General features: G+C 37.0%; 1 protein-coding gene and 1 pseudogene across 1 annotated transcript in view; one reads left to right on the top strand and one right to left on the bottom strand.

Annotated features, from left to right (window-relative positions):
• The window catches only part of mib1 (mind bomb 1), a 224,191-nt gene that overhangs the window by 46,211 nt on the left and 159,071 nt on the right, over window positions 1-18,909 (top strand). The gene's annotated exons all lie outside the window — the stretch shown is intronic.
• LOC136418297 (uncharacterized) lies at window positions 17,437-18,535 on the bottom strand (annotated as a pseudogene).

An 18,909-nucleotide genomic window follows, 5' to 3' on the forward strand; every position in this document is an offset into this window, starting at 1 on the left:
AACAACATAGTTAAAAGAAAACGATAAATTCTTCGAGGGCGTGTTAATAGTTGTTATTGATAGTTGTGATGGTCTCGTAAGCTATAAATCGCGTCCTCTACGGACTATAAACAAAATTAAGTGCGCAGAAGTCGAGCATACCCGTTATTCAATGCGGTTAAAGTTTATCAGAGGAAACAATTTAAAATCAAGAAGAAGATAAAATTTAATCACTCGTTGCTTTAGCGATATTGAAAAAATACTGCTTTGCTAATAAGGCTCCAGAATCTCAGAATAAAGGTTTGTGTGAATGTCTCGGACAAGTCGATTCCCATTTCCGATGAATATTGAAAATGAAACTAAAAATTTTAGTCAATCCTGCAGTATCAAACCACTGCACACAAAAACTGCGCATTAATCTTTAAACGGTTTTTTTATTTGTTTTTTTTTTCGGCAGGCACGTTATACTTGGAGCTCTGTCTAATATCTGATTGTGTAGCGATTGCAGATTACGTCAAATTTCGTGACTGATTGAAATCCGATTTTGGTCTTCATGTAAGGAAACGAACGAACGTCTAAGCGAGTTTATATGTTACAGGGCAAAATCGGAGGTTTGAAGCATTGAAAATTCGTACTTTCGCCAGGTTTTTTTTCTTTTTATCGAGGAAAATGGTTGTTGTCTGAGTGGTAAAAGCACCGCAATCGGGTCCCAGACTCAAAAACGACGTCATATCTAGATTACGACCTTTGGTAAAAACGGCCGCCAGCTGGCGAATTTGTTAACAGGCAGATGAGTTAATTAGTTTCGTGAAAATATTTTCGTCACAAACATAAAATTGAATTAAATTAATCAGCATTCGCGGAAATTCTCCAGTTCATGCGGACGGCAGTTTACGTTTAATTTCAATTTGTCGTCACGTAATACATACATTAGCATTTCAGTTTTGTAAATTTTCTGCCATTCTGTTAAGTTTACTTCGTTTTTCCCTCGTTACTGTAGCACCTTCCAGAGAAATTAATAATCCATAAAGATAAACTATTTGTCATCAGGTCCGCCATGTCAATCTCGACTTATTTCCCTTTAAAATTATACAAAAGTATCTTTCAATATTATAATGTGGGAGTTTTTCCTTACCTTTATTAAGTTTTTCCTTGAAGGAAATTATGCTGGGAAACATGACGTTGGGGTAAGAAAACCAAATTAAATCCCGTCAAAATCTCCGAACTCGGGAAAGGGTTAACTAATGCCATTAAATAAATTTAAAAATTAACAAGGGTTTAGGTAATAACTTATTTATGCATTTTTGAAGGTTAAAGCACAATAGAATTATTCACACCGGAGGGGTAATTCTGAAACTCAACCCAGAAAGTGTGAAGACGACACTCTATCATTAGTCAGTTCTTAACTCAGTCACATTTCACTGTTGTATGCGATGTTATAAAAAAAGTTGGTGCAGCATATAATTCGTGGCATTCACTAAAATTGGTTTCATTTTTTTTATTGTAGGACATGTATTAATACCCCTTTGGCGTTATTTAATTATCAGATATATACTATATTCCTACTCAATTGACGTATACAGACAGTCATACGAGGTTATGGTGATGTCGTTTCCCCTGCACCATGAATTATTACTTTATTTGTCAAAAAGGGGGACAAAATTGTAAAAAAATTAACACTACCTAGTGATCATTTAAATTTCATATGTAGCCAGCTGTGAAATTTTACACAAGAGAAATAGAAGATAAAAAGTAGGTCGTAGCTTGATCATATGGCGCAAAACGACATGAAAATTAATTTTTGATAAAGGAGCCGAGTGAGGTTATGTTGCTTTATTTACTTTTAATTTTCAAGAGTTCAGTTAAACATTAAGACTATTTTTTAACAACGCAAGTCTAATTGTTTGAAAAATTCACAATAATTGCTGAAAATATTGTCCGTTCATTTTAATGCACAAATTTACCCGACGCTTCATATTCTCGAAGACCTTGTCGAGAATTTCTGGGGTGATATTTGCACACTGCTCTAATCCGTTCCTTGGGGTCTTCGATTGTATGTACTGGTTATCTGAAAACGTTATTTTTTAAAGTTGGGAACAAGATGTAATCCAGTGTAGTAAGGTCTGGGGACCGAGGTGGGTAGATATGCTCCGTATGTAAACTTATCAAACGATTGATATAATATTCTCTTAGATAATCTAGGGTTGTACGAGCTGTATGAGCTGTTGCTCCATCATGTTGGAAATAACCCTGTTTTAATTCGTCAGGATGTAGTTGATTAATGAACTCGTCCAACATGTTTTGATAACGCTTTGCTGTAACACTCTCGTTAGAGAAAATTGGTCCAATTAAATGTCTTCGGGAGACAGCAACCCAAACTCTAATTTTTTGCGAATGTAATGGAGATTCTTGAAATATGTGAGAATTGTTTGCACACCACGTTTGCATATTTTAAGAGTTCAAATATCCCGACAAATGAAACCAGGCTTCATCACTAAAGAATGATAGATCCGGAAGATTGTTATTCATTGTCTCATTGAGTCAGGTGCAGTAAGTTATCCTCGTTTCATAATCTAAAGGCTGAAGTTCTTGGAACACTTACATCTTGGAGGGAAACAAATTTAGGCCCTTTTTGAGAATTCTGTGAGAAGTACCGTAAGATAAGTCCATAAGATGTTGTGACAATCTCCTCAAGGAAGTATTTGGATTTTCATGCATTATCTGTCGTACATTTTCTACAGTGTCCAGAGTTCGTTTTTTTGGTCTTCTGCTGCCTGATTTTCTCTGAATGCTGCCGGTTTCATAAAATAAATTTACAACATACTTCGGTGTATTTGTGAAGTTTAGTTCATTTGTTACAAGTTCAGGAAATTTTTCACGAAATTTTCGAAAACAGGATGAACTTCATAAACCCATTCTCCATTAATTTGTTGTCCATTTCGAAAATAGGCTTCAATCATAAATGTTTTCTGCTCGTCCGTGAACACCATTTTGCGGTAGGTACAGGAAACCGAATTTAAACAAACTTGTGGTCTTAAGAAAAACTAATTTTTTATAAAATGGATAAAATTAATAAAATAACAGAGAAAGAAAAACGAAAAACTACAAAGGCCGAATGGTAAATAATCAAAATAATAAATAATGATTGGTTAAATGCCTCCGGAAGAATCGTTTGGACATGAAAAATTAACAAATGATGTAGGTTACTTAGGTAACCAAATATACACAAATGATAATCGACATACGTTCTTTTCTAGAACAAATTCCACGGTTTACTACATATAAAATTTAAATGATCACCCTGTACATTCAGTCTTAGGTTATTTTACTGTTTTCGAAAATATTATTAAATTAAAAAAAATATGAATTGAAATTTTTTTACATATTTGAGAATGTTAATTTTTGACAACATTCTAAAAATACAAAGTTATAAAGGGGAAAATCTCGTTAGTAGCCCCGGAAGTTATTTAAAAATATGAGGATGGGCCATTATGAAATCCAAGAGATAATGCTCCTAGTATCGAAAAATGTTTATTTTTGGAGTATCATTTGTCAGTTGGGTCCTTCGAAAATATTGGCCATTTTATAGAGTGGTTTAATTGCAAGCAAATTAATATATTTTTTGTATTTCGAATAATAAAAAAATAGCAAGTTTCGTACAGTGTCAGTGATGAATTACTTTCATTTGAGAGGCTTCAAATCGAAAAAAGTCAAATCCGAGTTGAATAATGTTCGTGGCTCATCTGCATCTGAATTTAACACTGTTGGGTGAATGCGTTTAAACGACGTCATAGATCCACAGATGATGAACATCATTCGGAACGTCCATCATTTGAGATGAGTATATTGTTGAACATCCACGATATATGGTTTTAACTAACGATTAAAAAAAGTAAGTGAATTTGTTGGGGCTATGGGCGTGGCAAATGAGTTATTGATTTTAGTTATGTACGAAAATATGAGTATGAAAAAATGTTCGCAAGGTAGGCACTCAAAATGGAGACTAAAGTGAAATGCATTTTGCATGCTCTCTAAATCGTCTACATAATCACTTTGAAATACTAAGAAAGAAAAATGACGAGAATTATGCGTCATTATTGGATCGACTATATTCTGAAGCCAAGCATAAACGTCCATTTCTAGCCAAGAAAGAAAGTGATGGTCTATTAAGATAATTCTCAAGTGCATACTTGTGCAGTATTAGTGATAAAATTGGCCGAACTAAAGTTCGAGTTTATACCGTACCATATTCTCCAGATTTGGCCCCCTATGATTTTTTTCCAAAGATGAAGAAATGGCTTGCCGATAAAAAACTCCATTTTTTAGAGACCTTAATGAAATTGGAGAATTGGTGGACAAAAGACGTCAAGTTGCAAGGGCACTGCATTGAGAAATAAAAATGGTTTAACTGAAAAGAAAGTTTTTCTTTGTTGTTTTGTAACGATTTATTGACCCATTTCCTCCATAATAGTATCAGATATGGTATCCATCGAGAGTGTAATTTCAACACTTAACCCAGTAGTGTAATCTGTTTACTCTAACTGTTCAGAAGTGTTTTAACGTGCATTCAATGTCATTGGAGAAAATCGACTGGGCAAATAAAGGCAACCAATGTTTATTAAACTGATCACTGACGTAGATAATTTGTCCATCTCTAATTGCCGGGGATAATCAAAACAAACTGCAAAAGTACGGCCAACTGAACAAGAAGGATTTCTGGAGGGAAAGGGACGGATGATCGGGATAAACGATGCTGAATTTCCGGGGATTATGTCGAAGAATTATAGAGATTTACCCTAAATTGCCGGAATTTAGTTCAACAATTGTTATTTGTAAACTGAGCGTGATGGAAAAACTTGGCTTGATGGACCACATACTTTACTATCAGAGTTGTGAATTACTGATAATCATTCCACTTGTTTACTGGTTTATTTTTTTACTATCTTGGTAATATACAAAGATAAATCCCGCAATTTAGTCGCCCAACTTCAAGGAGCCATAATTCACGTCAACTTTGGTTATATATCATAAAACGTAATATATGGGCGCCTGTGACAAACGTATATGCGCGCCTTCTGGTGACAAACTGCAAAACTGGAAGTAATTTCGACTTTTTTAGTGGCGAAATTTGCAGCAGGCGGATTTTTTGCCACTTTAAAGTTATATCGGGACCGGAATAAAGTTTATGCCGGTTCGGAGATTACGCCCTCTAAGGAATTTATTATGTGGGGAAAATAATAATAGTGCCGTTGGGGTCGCCGATAGTTAATTTTCCAGGCTCCGAACAAGCTTCCAAATTAAAAAAAAACTTATATGAACCCCAATACATTCTCACCCTCTGGAATAACGGCCATTAATTCCGGATAAACATGACGAGGTCTTAAGTGACTCCGCCCCATAATAATTCCGAAAGTTATCTAGTTAAACCTTATACCCTCGACGTTAAGCGTTCGGGTGTTAATGATTTTAAATTTGAAACTCGGTTTCCATGCAGTATTAGCAATTTCAACTTTAATAATTGGATTACATATTTGCGAAAGCGCATGGAATGGATTATATTTGTGTGCTTTACCGACGCCGAAATGGCTTTCTATTGTCTCTAAATCTCCGCCCTTACTAATACCCCCAAGCAGAGTTTTAATTGGTGTACCTATATGCCTTTGGGTAGCATTTTTTCTTCATTTCCCGAGTTCCGAAGAACAAAAGCCAACTCGGTAAAAATAGTTGGGCAAAGTTGGAAATCTAACGGAAAGCACGTGCGACAGTCGTGTCTCGCACACTTCTCAGAAGATCCTGTTAAGTCGTATCCAGGCGAGCATTAACCAAGGGATTGCCGTGTCCTTTTCCAAGTTCCGACGGGAGTCGGAACCAGGTAGAATTTTAACGAGACCATGTGTAAAACGAGCAAAACCTCCCTACTACACTTTGCAAAAGTTAGAGCCCAAGTCTCAAAAGTATCAAGGATAATGTATGAACGGTGGTTACACCAGAGCTTTTCACTTACACGCCGAAAAAACGACGCTGCATTTTGATATCCCTTCAAGGGGGCATATTGAAAGTTTCGGGACGAGTAAACACATTTCCATTCATCGGCAGTAAAAGGGCGCCTCGAAGAGTGCATAGTGACCCGAAGGAGCAATGAAACTATAATATAAACTAGGACATGGTTAGTCAATCAGAAGGTCTTGATGCATTATTGAAAAAGTGAGTCCATTGTTAAATTACAATTAACTAACAAACCATAGACTAGCGTGTGTATAAAGGATTGCAGCTTTACGAGCGTGGCACTTCCAGCTCCGAAAGCCCGTAAACTTTACGAGATAAGCTCGAATGGGCGGCTCATAAGGATCCGTTTTCGTACTTTGTTATTTGTAAGAGCCGGGGCTAAACTGCCTCGTTTCGAGGTGTATTTTCCCGTGTTTCTCCGTACTGTGACCACCTTTCACAATGGATCGGTCGCCATTTTAGCAGCGAGTTATCGCCGATGAAGCCAAGCCGGATAAACAGGAAACTTCTGCTGTTGTTTCCTTGTTCGTGTATGGCTACAGTTATTAAATTCCGAATTTGGTGTTTAGTTTTGCTATATGCGGAAAATGATACATTTTACGTTCGGTTTTATTGTCATCAATTTTCATAATATGTAATATGAGAAGCCAACGTTTGCAATGCCTTTTAAAGGACGTATTACCTATTTTGGATTACTATTGCATTGGCCAAAAAGAAGCCTGAAAACTGTCACATTTTCAAATTTTTGCTAGTACCTTCATTTCGCAACGCAGTTAATAAATAGAACTAGTAACAACAATGGTTGCTGTAGTTCTACAAATACGGCCGTAACTTGAATTAGTTCAAATTTCTACATTTTCCTTTTGACCCCTTCATCGTGCAGCAGAATTAAAAAAAACACATATATGGCTCAATAGAAAATCCTAGTTTATGTGACTCTCTTCGCTCGTGCCGCAGAATTCCACTTCTTTCACAAAACTATGCATTTCCTAACTAGTTGCATAAATAGATATTGTGACATTGACATAAATGTTGGTGATTTATCACAGGTAGCGCCATCTATTACTGAAAATTTCCGTAACAGACGTCAACTACTAAGCCACACGTTCTCAATCAGCCCCATTGATGGTTTAACTCTATGTGAAAAACTTATCCTTGATGGTTATCGTTCATCTGCTCAATGCCTTCATTGTATTCCTTATAACGTCATGGTGCCTTTTTAACGAAGTCTAAAAATTAATTTCAAGAGGACTTTTAATTTCAACGATGAAGGAGTAAGGCGTCGGGATAGAAATCTCTAACAGATTGTCCTTATTCAGATTGATATCTTTAGAGTGACCTCCGAGGTTTACTCCAAGTCGTACCAGACATGAAGGGTATTTGTTAAGTGTTGGCCATGTCGCACACTTAAGGACAACATGATCCTTGTAAGTGAGCGTCGCATAAACCTCATTACTTTCCGTACGCCCTTCTCACCGCAGGTTTAATCCGGCCGGCGCCAATTTAGGGCAAAAATCCCTAGTCACGTTGGACGAGGGAGTCCGTTTGTTTCGGGGCACCACCGTCAATTAATGGGAGCCGAAAAAACGGGCGATAATTAAAAATGCATTACCCGAATTTGCATAGTCATCCCGCAGAGTCTTACGAAAGGCATCAACTCGGGGGATATTCGATGCACGACTATAGGGCAATTCTTAAGCCTCAGTCGATTACTTCTGCGTCTCAATTAGACCTTCACAGCAATTTCCCCCAATTCTAAGTATGAGAGGCTGATTAATATTACGGTTTCAGTGAATCACGGCCGAACAAAGGTAGGATCTTTGTCCCAAATTCTGGCTCAAGGACTATTTCCGGATCAGTTCACCTTATCTCGCCGGTTTAAAATGGGATTTCGAGAGAAATTAATTGCTCCTAGTCTGTATGGGCGATGGAGTTTCTAAGGTCGGATCTAACCTCCAACTGGACAGCTCATTATCGTGGGATTAAGCTGCTCCAAATAGCCGAGATCAATGGTCTAATGGCAGAAAAGAGATATGATATGCAGATGCACTCTAGGAAATGAAATCGAAATATCAAAGGGCATTCCTCAAAGGGCCACCTCCGAAGCTTTTCAGATGAAAAGCGACTTTTCCTTTTCCATTGGGGCCACTATCGCCTCGAATGATTATTTTTTGAAGCGAAGGAAATGTTGGTTCATTGTGAGAATTTATGTAAAAATCCATTTTGCAATTTAGCCGCGCTTAATTTAAACGGTGAGTATAGTATAATAATTACCGTCATTTAGTTCCAAAACAAATTTTGATATAAAATTTTATTACTCAAATAAATTCCGCGATTATTTTTCCTGTATTACTGGATAATAAATTTGTGAATGGCGGCTGCACATTTGGTTTTAATTGTCGATTCTATTAAAATATCGATTTATGAGGGTTATTCAATTAAATGAACAGTTAGTTCCTGTTGAAAATGCGAGAGCTTTTGAGAAAATATTGGCATTGTTAAATATTTCCAATGTTGTTTCAACATTGTGCTTGATTTTTCAACATATACACAAAAGGCAGTTAAGCAACTAACTGATTTAATTTCCTTTTATATTACAGTTAAACATAAATCTGTGAAAAAAAGAAATAGCTTTTATTTAGAATTTTTAATGGTAAAATTGGCAAGCGTTTAATTCAAGAACCGGAGCCCTCAGGAGGGTACCACACCGCCCGCAAGACAAACGGCCATAGTTCGCGGCGAAAATAGCGGCAGATAATGCAACTTTTCTCTTTTCGCGCGACATTTAACCCCCCGGAGGGATTAAATTTACGCTAAACTAAAAAGTTTAAATTCAAAGTTTTAGTCGGTACATTAGGGCCATTCAAGAAGATTTGTGCAGGTGCCGGCGTCCCGTGGCGCGCCACTTTTTCCGCGAGGACGGGAGGACAATTTCGCTAAGATTTGTGGTCGGCTTTATCGTTCGGAACACACTTTTATCTCGGGGAAGGAATTTGTAAGATTCGAAATCGTGCATAGAGCGAAGAAATTTCGGCCGCGTACCTGCGGCTGAAACTGAAAAGTTTTATCGTTTTTAAGAGTTATGAGGAGCGGTCGTTGTCTCGAAAATCCTTTGCTAATAATGCAGATCTTTTATCAAGTAATTCCGAAGATGTGAGGTTCTTTTTCTATGTAGGTCAATTTTTGGAAAACGTTGTAGTGCTCTAAGACGAACGTACTTAGCAAACTGCATTTCCAAGTGTCCAGGTGCTTAATCCAGGGTTAATATACATAGATCTATATCAGTCGGTTGAAGCGAGAAACTACATCCCAAAAATTTTGAAATTTTTCTGACGATACACCTACGTACCGTACCTAGAATTAAAGCTTTGAGCGTCGATATTTCCATTCATTTTAGGTAACTATTATGTTTCGTTTTTTTAATAATTTTTTTCCTAGATTGTGGAAACAATGGCAGATTTATCGCCGAAACGTTGACTAGGGTTTTCATTCGCGTGAATGTTATTTTCAGTTAATTTTAATTCAGAATACTGTGAAATTCCACCGTTCCAATAATCCCAACTTGTCTGTGAGGGGATATTCCCAAATGGAATAAAAGGAAAAAAAGGTTCTATGTCAGCCGATTTAAGCATATTAACGTGATATTTTTCCTCCCCACTGAGTTCTTTTTTCAGAAGACTCATTACGCAACAACATAACTTCCACCTGCTTTTGCGATAACAATAATCACTTGCAAAGTGGATCTCGGGCGTAGCAAACTCCGGCTTGGCAGCCTCGAAGATTTAAATAATCCGCCATAATTGCAAACACACTCAAAACGCTTTAAGGACGAATTTTCGTCCGCAATTAAATTAAAACTGGAGATTGGCGGATGAATCTTAATGAACGGCTTGGATACGTTGACAAATGCAAATCTTATTTCCGGACTTGGGCGACGTCCCCGGATTTTAAAGGGTTAGATTTTAATATTGAAAGCCTTTTCGTACTGACCCAACTTGGTGAGCAGAAGTATGCAAATAATCATTAAAGGGAGTGTGGTTTGTGGGGTGTAATTAATGCAGTTTGGCTCGATAATTCACGTGACCAAAATTGCAGCCGACCAACCGTGATGTCATTTCTGATATAATTTGTGCCAGAGACAGGGCCGTTTTCGCTTAGAAATGACTCGACAGCAATTTGGAGCGTCTTCGCTCTATCCTCGACAAGTCAGCGAAAAATGCAGACCGCCTGTCGACTATGAACGTTATTGGTTCAATAATATTTCTTTGGAACGGGGAAATGGGATTTTTCTTTTGACTTATCGTTGGTTTACCTTGGTGAAATTTGTCCCACCCTTGTAATAATATATGGTAACATGTGTGTCTTTGATGAGTTTCGAAATAACGTGGATTCCTTCAAGTTCCAATTACGACGCTTTGAAAGTGTCTTAGTTTGGGATTTTCGCGAGATAATGCATTGTATAGGCTTCTAATCCATCGACGATCGTAGACAATCAATTTTGCCGACCCACCGATACCTGTTCTCGCAGGGTTTTCATTAGTGTCAGGAACACAACCCGGATCACTTACGCCATTAAGGGCGAGGGCCCCGCATCAACACCGAAACACTTTCCACCTAATTTTCTTAGATGCGGCCTGCCGTAATTTAGAATTTGACAGAGACCGAATGCAAATCAGGTTTCCGGCGTGTTTTGACTGTTAAACGAACGCTGTTGCGTTTGCTAACAAGTTAATGGGGTGGAGAAATAAATACCCTCTCGGCGTCGCAGGAAAATCCTCTTCTTGCGAAGTGATTTTGCACACTGATCCCTTTCATTTAGAGTGTTTAATTGATATTTTGCCATTAAGTGCATTAAGCTTTTGTTGTCACAGCATAATTTTGATTATTATTTGAGCAGATGGAAGCCTAATTATTTACGCAACGTAATGTAGTGGTAGTATGCAGGGCGGTTAAAACAGCTCTTTAAGATTATAACATAAATCCTGTCGGTTTCATAAATATGCCGTAAAAACTGAATGTTGCAAATTAATTTCAGCTATTTTTATTTTTGCGTTGGAATTTTTGGTCGTTTCGAATTTTCAATTAAACATTCAGAATTTCTTTCGACCTTACATTACATAATAATATCGCAAAAATATTAAATTCCGCTCGAAATTTAAATTTATTATTTTTGAAGGTTTTTTGACTTTCTACACACCGAATTGAAACACTCAAATTTGTGAATATGTTCTATACGTTTGAGAAGGATTGTTAATTTGTTTTTTATTCTCTTTGGGAATAACGTCCCACACACAAGTAGGGATTGTTGGAGTGGTGGAGTTGCACACTATTCTCAGTTAAAACTAACTCGGAATAACATTCACTCTTTACTAAGAACTCGAACAAAAACTAGAAAAAATTATTTAAAAAACGAAAAATAATAGGTAGCTAAAACATATGAAAGGTGACTCTAAAATGTGTAAAATACTTTGATCATCATTTTAAAAGGTTCATTTGTAATAAACCATTGGTATTTGACCATTCTTCTTAATTTAACCTGTTCTTTTTTTCAATTTTACTTCCTATGTTCGTGATTACTCTATTGTTATTATTGTATTTGTTAGTGTTTAGTTTTTTTATGTGCCTGAGATTGATTTCTTACTCAAGCATAAGTAATGAATTGTTGTTCATGCTTACTGAACAAGAGACCACACATCAGTTTTTATGAAGTAAAATATATACATCTTATTTGATTTTACACTTCTTTAATAGTGGTTCCTTACTAACGATGCAAGCACCATTTCATTTTTTTATTTTTATGTATGTCTTTTTGACATTGAAATTTTACTTATTAGATATTAATTTTGCCCATTCAGCTAGATATTCAATTAGATACAATTTCTATTTTTAAACCACGATTGGATGTTTGGTAGCATATATTTTACCTAACAAAAATTAAGGTGTGGCCACTTGCATGAGCACTCAAGCATGAGCAATACCCAAGCTTGAGTAACAGGTCACCTTCGGACTCATAGAAAGAAACTAAACACTAATAAATACCACTTAAAATAATCACCAACACAGAATGTGAAATTAAGAAAAAAGACGGTTTAAATTAAGTGGGGTAAGGTTATTCTTCAGCGATGGAATTTCTGTGTGTTACTTACATTTTAGATATTCAGCTTTTATATTTTTTAGTTTATTGTTAATGTTTGTTTTTCTACTCAATGTTCCATGGACCTGAAGACGGTGATAGAATTGTCACCATGACATTAACAAAGGTTTTTATCGGAGCCCTTAGGAAAGGTTGAATGTTATTCTCAATTAGTTTTAACTGAGAAACGTGTGCAATTTCAGCGCTCCGACAACCTCAACTTGTGTATGAGACGTTCTTCCCATATAGAATTTAAAAAAAAAACGAATTTGAGTTTCCGTTTAGAGTATTGAAATATTTCTTGGTCTTGGTCACCACAGCAACGTTTGCATGTGTGGTTTGAAGTGATTCAAACTCCACCTATTTAGATTCAATTGATTTGCTTCATTATGTCTCCAGCAAGCAACGTTTACTGGATATCTGATGTTGCATGCCTTATATCTCATGCATTTGTGGTTTGCGATCTACACCTTAGAGAAAAACTAATTCGCTTTGGTTTCTTTATTTTTCCATTTCATTCGAGAGCGAAGTAATAAAAGCGCCATAAATCACGATAATTAGCAGCGCGACTTTATTTCATATAATTAATGCAGTTTACTTAGTAATTAACGAAATTAAAACCCTTTTCTGCTAATAGAGTCGTCTGGAACAATTCAGCGGACGAGGCAGCTGCGCTGCCACGGACAGGCCCATTAGGTCTCCGAATCGTTTTCCGGATATAATTTAAGGCTCCCATGAAAACTCGGTTTTCATGCATAAAATTCGGAAAATCCTCGGTGATTTGTTGTCTGAAAAATCCGCAAATATCGCCGATATAAAATAGAATCAAAACGGGACATCGATGATATGGTTTCACACTTCGCACCTCGCAATAAATGGCGTCGAATTCGTTTTCATTTAATAATTTGAAACGGCAATAAAAGTTTCATTCGCATTGTTTCCGGGCATAATTAATGCAATTCGGTCCTCATAATTCGAGCAATTAAAGCTTTTCCGCACTAACAAACTGATTTATTATAATAAAATTCGGTCGGCTCCAACTGGGAAAGGAGAGGTCATTAACGCTGAAGAAGTTACAAGAGGTTTTATTGTTGAAATTAATGTTAAATCCTTCTATTCCATGATCTTTATCAATTCGGACCAATACAGATCTGTCACTATCTCAAGGCTCTTTGAAAAGCTTTACCACGTGCTTGAGCCTGAAGCAGAGTTAGTAATAACGATGCGGCAGTGTCAAAAACACTTTCCGCTCCACGAACTGTCCCCAAAGGGCCTTGTCGCCACTTTCTGTTTATCCAACCCTTTTGTTTCGCATTAAGTCTGAACGGAAAATATAAAATGCCTTAAACAAAAACGGTACGAGCCCCCGGGGGCAGTTTAAACCGCTGATTCTTGGAAACATTGCAGTGCGAAATGAGGAACTGGGGATCAAACTGGTGCCAATGAGCAGTTTTCGCAATTACCCTTTAAATAAGGCACTAAAGCTAGCTCATTTCAATATTATCATTTTCAGCAAAGTAGTTTTAAAAATTGCAAACTCTTTACGGAGGCAAATAATGAACTTAATATAAACTATTTGCTGAAGTTTAAAGGTCGTAATGGTAATGCGCGAAAACTCCATATCGTCCCAACTCAACAACTTATTGCGATAAAACTGAACCGAACGGGGAAAAAGTAAAAAGACGCAGACTAAAGAAGAATTACACTCTAAGGCGGTCGAGGTTAGATGTAAAGGGGGCTTCGAGGAGGGAAACGGGTGAGCCAAAGAAGCGGAATTCTTTGAGGTGCAATCAAGGGTCCTTGTGAGGCCGTGATGCCGCTTGTCCCAGTTAGGGTCCTTTCTATTAAAAACTATCGACGTGGAGTGCGGCGAAATGTGTGCTCTTTTATAGCCCTTCAAGGCTTTGGGGTGGCAAAGAAAACCCCCAATCGCGAATGTTGGCGTATATAATCCGGGTGCAGCTAGTAGAATCGAAATCTAATTTGGGAAGTCATCGTTCGCGAGTCGAGACCCGAAATCTCCGAACGTACAAACAAGATTTGGGCGCAAACTTTTTCTCGGTCCTCATGTATATGAAACGGGGAGTCGTCCGAATGTAAAATGCCGCATTATGGAGCACGGCTCTGGAAGGCTCTTTTAGGATGTAATGGAGTTTTTGCATGTGTCATGTTATACGTAACGTTTATGTATCTGTCAGTATCACCAACGTTTTTAGTTAAATTCGAAAATTCACTTCTCTTCAAGAACATCTGCCATTTCTTCGATTAAAAAAGGTTTGGTAGTTGGAAAAACTTAAATTTTATTTTGCAGAAATTTTAATGAGTTTACTATAGATTCTCATATATCAATGATTGCAGCAGTACTGATGTCTTTTGCTCTAGGAGTTTTTGCATGAAAATCGATCGTTTCAATCTTTTCTGCAACTTTTGTTGCCATGTCAGATTGCGTTTTTCACATCGTCATCTGTCAGCGTCGCTTGAAACTACAACGCGTCGCTGTCAAACTGTCACGTCTGCATTGAAACAAATACTAAACGCGGCATTGCCGTTTGTTTAATTGAATTAAAGTAACAGAGATCTTCATATATCTGAAACGGAGAACGGTCCGAATGTAAAAATGCCACATTATCGAGCATGGATTTGGAAGGCTCTTTTAAAGCCTATAGGCGTTTTTGCATCTTTCACGCAATGCTAAACGTTTTCACCACGCATCTGTGAGTCTTCTCATCAACATTTATATTTCAGTTTATAACAAAAATATTTTAAATTTGAATTAAAAATTTAAATGCTAGAAGTTCACTTTCCTTCAAAAGTTTTGCCTCAATTAAAACATGGTTTGGTGGTTAGAGAACTTCATTTTATTAGTTTTACTAGCATCAGGAGAAATTCCAATGAGTTTACTAGATCTAGCTCATTGCATGAAAATCTGTTTTTTCAGTTTTTTCTGCACCATCTGGTAACCCAAACAAACGATTCTGTTAATCAGTATTTCATCCATTATCTTCAATTGAAACTTCAATGCGTTTCTGTCAAAATCTGAGTAACGAATGGAAGTAAACGCTAAGTGTGGTGTTGCTCCTTTTATGGTTTGAATCAAATATCAAAGAATACTGAAAAAAAAACGCCTATCCACCTTTATATTCATTAGTCTTTACCGAAATTACAAGAGATGGTTCCTTATTCAGACCCCGAGTCTTAAACTGAAACTATTCCAGAAGTTGTTCTATAAATATTGCGGAAATTTATTGCGGCGTACGTGTACATACTTTTATGTGTGTGTTTTCAAGGGAGACCAGCCAGGGCAATAAATCGCAAAAGAGCGGGCCAACGGTTGCGGTTTTTGCATTCTTTGCGCAAAACTCATACATTATTATACTCCTGTTTAAATATTTATTGGTTTTTGGTATTTCATTATCGCGAAACGAATTTGCAATCTCGCATCGCTGATTGCGTACAATTGAATCGGTGTAATCGGGAATTTACTATATTGAGTTTAATTTCCACGTTGGGATTTAATAAAGTTTTGTTAATTGAAATAGTCGAATTCTTATATGCTCTTGATGATTTAAATTAATTTTCTATGTGAAATTATAGGGATTGCGCCGGTGCGCTCAACATTATTACCCCGATAGATTAAACAAGGTTCATGCACAATAGATTGGCCATTCCCTAGGGCGTTTATCGAATTTAGTCTAAGGGAAATATGAAAATACGGCGAGATCCTCCAAGGGAATTTCCAATAACGATCACTTTTATTAGTCCTGTTTCCAAGAGGATCTGCGCCCGAAAACTTTCGCGAAGTGCTTTTTAATATCTGCTTCTTCACGTCTTATACGAGAACCAGTAAAAAGTTGATGGACGCATCATTTCGCGTGAATGAAAATCAATTTACCTCGGAGATATACATTGGAAAAAAACAATAAATTTTACTGGGACATAAAAGTGTCTGTTTATGTCTCGGGTTGATCCGGAAAAATCGCAATATAAAAGTTTCGATCGGGAACGGAAGCATGAAATACCCACCCAATCGGAAATAATAAAATTTGCCATGTATCTTGCACATGTTTTTATATATGGGATGGATTCGAAAAATATTCAATTTCATGAAAAGTGTTCTTGCCACGTAAAAAATCATGGTGCAATTTGTCTGTTCCCAGGTATCTCTCTGAATCGGCTCTCCCGGAGCGTCTTCGCTAATCGGAAAGCACGATGATTTAGCCGAGTACTGACGAATAGCGTGGGAGTGGGCTAATTGCATAAGTGTTTAAAAATTGATAAAATAATATGTACTTGATTTAGAAAATTCCTCTTGAAATGAAGTGATTTTTAATTTTTAAATTCGCACGTGCAGAGTTTAAAATTCCAAATAGGAAAGTTGATGACTACACATCCACTTTTTAAATGAAAAATTTCATTCCCTTTACCTCATTTTTTTAGAATAAATGTTTTATCAGACCATTTTGTGGTCCAAAGTTCGTTTCATATTTTATTATCTTAGTTTCTCTTTGTTTCAGGTAAGTATGCCTTCTTTAAGATTGACTTACATCTTTAAAGAAGTCATAAGTGGGATCACCTTTGTTATTGAAATTGTGACAGGTAGGTTTAATTTTTGATATGTTTGAAAAGTTCGTATTGAATGCAGTGATTATCCAAACATTTTTTTGGGCTTCAAGTATTGATTTGAATACGAGAAAATGGACGCAGGCTTTATAGCTTTAAAGTACACTTGCACGTTGGCTTCCTTCTCCTATATGGGGGAAACTTTATTTTCTAGGGATCTTAGTAGTTGTCTATATGGAAATTAAACGTGAGAAGAGCCATTTTTCTATAAAATTTGGTTTGTATTGCACTAGCCAATTTTCGATAAATTTGTTTTTATGATTCGTGATCTAAAATCCTTATACTATTGTGTTTTATAGCCGGATTTTTTTGGATGGAATAGTTTTAAGCTTTCGTGTTTGTCGAGGAAACTTTCCCATCTTCGTGTCGTCCTGTAGAAGGCGTGTCTGCCGGCGCCCCCCTATGGCCCCACTATCTAATTGAATTCGAATGGTGGCCCTGAGCACTCCATAAAGGGGCGATAAATCCGCGATCGGGTGGCCGGGTCGGGATAAATTGCGCATTTAGGATATCCTTTATTTTGCTTTTTGTTTTGCCACCGCGAGTCCAATTCAATTAAGTGCTTGCCGATCGCGGCGCTCTTCCTCCTCCTCATCTTCGCCAAAGAACCCCCACATAATGGAAATTGAACAATTATGTAGCTGGTTTTGACAGCGAATTGTATATTGCCTTGTGAATTGAAATTACATGGTGCTAAGAGAGTTTTGCCGACATTAGGCCCCAAATTGGATGCAATAGTGGGAGGATTTGCAGGTGAAGGTGCTTTTGTGGTCGTCGGAGGCGTAAATGTAGGCGTTTGGACATTCCCGTTTGAAGAAAGCTGGGTAGTTGACAGGCCAAGTGAAACTCTTCCAAGTTTCTGCTGTATTGTACTGTCTTGAATGTGAACAAAAATCATAAGCAATTATTCGTTGATGCCTATAGCTCAACTCACCTCTGAAACAATTCTGATCAGTATTGAACCGATTGCAGGCAGAATTACGGGCAATAGTAACCCCATTGTGCTTTATCTTTAGCACTTCCGGACGCTTTGAGTCGATATCAGATAAACACTTGCCTCTAGTGCAGCTATATCCACTTCCTGATTGCCCTACTGGTTTGATCTAAAGTTTATTGCATCACTCAACTTTACCCTTCTGCTTAGGTACTTTACAAAAGCCCTAATGTTGTACCCATCTACGGGGAACAGGTTATAGTAGTCCAATTTTCCCCAACCCTTAAGGGTGATTTCTATCAGGGTTACAGGAGGACCGCCTTCGGCCCCATTACATTCCAACTTATTTCCATAATCACCAGTCAAACAATGCTTGGAGGGGGGGGTCGCACCACGTTCTATCCCAAAATCACCTAGCCCAGTTTTCAGAGTCTAACAATGTCATCTAAGAAACCTTGCATTAAATTTCCGTTTCAGAATGTTTAAAGGTGACTTATGCTTTGTCCTTGATCGAGAAAAAATCCTCCTCCATGGAGATGGAGATGACCAGAGTTGCCCAATACTCCAATCCAAACAGATCCAGATTCTCTGTTTACTATCTCGAATTACACATTATCTTTGACACCCAAAGTGGTTAACAAGGAGGCTATTAACAGGAATAGCATATTTCTAGAGCTGATTATGCAGGATTGATTTGATTTCTTGTGGAGTGCACTTCTTATTCAAAAAAATCGCAGGAATTGCATTTTTCTTTAATTTCCATGATCAGTACGTTTTTGTAGGTTTGATAAGAGGCATAATGTATTATGTATTACCTCACTGATTCGTATATTTTTGAATAATATTTGGTAAATTGTTGACATATCCTATTGAAACACTGAAAACCTTTTCATAGTCGAATCCTCTTTAGGTTTTTAGTAGATTTTAATTTTCAATAATCATCAAAAATAAAATGTATTTTAAAAGTAAAATTCAGAAATCGCCCTTTGAAATAATTGTTGATGTAGTTTATATTTTACGTTTCTGTTTCATTTAAAATACATGGGATAGTTTTCAAAACGTTTGAATGGGTGCTTGAAAAAAAATCTTCTTGGCCTTTTAATTTTTAAACGCTAAAAAATCAATGTTTTAATAATTGTATCTAAAAGTTAAGGTTAATGTTGCTTTGTTTTCATGGAGGTTATTGTACTTTGCCAGGTAACGTTATGAGGATATTGATTTATTGGCTCTTAACAAG

This window comes from Euwallacea similis, chromosome 34 (genome assembly GCF_039881205.1).
Source record: "Euwallacea similis isolate ESF13 chromosome 34, ESF131.1, whole genome shotgun sequence".
NCBI lineage: Eukaryota > Metazoa > Arthropoda > Insecta > Coleoptera > Curculionidae > Euwallacea > Euwallacea similis.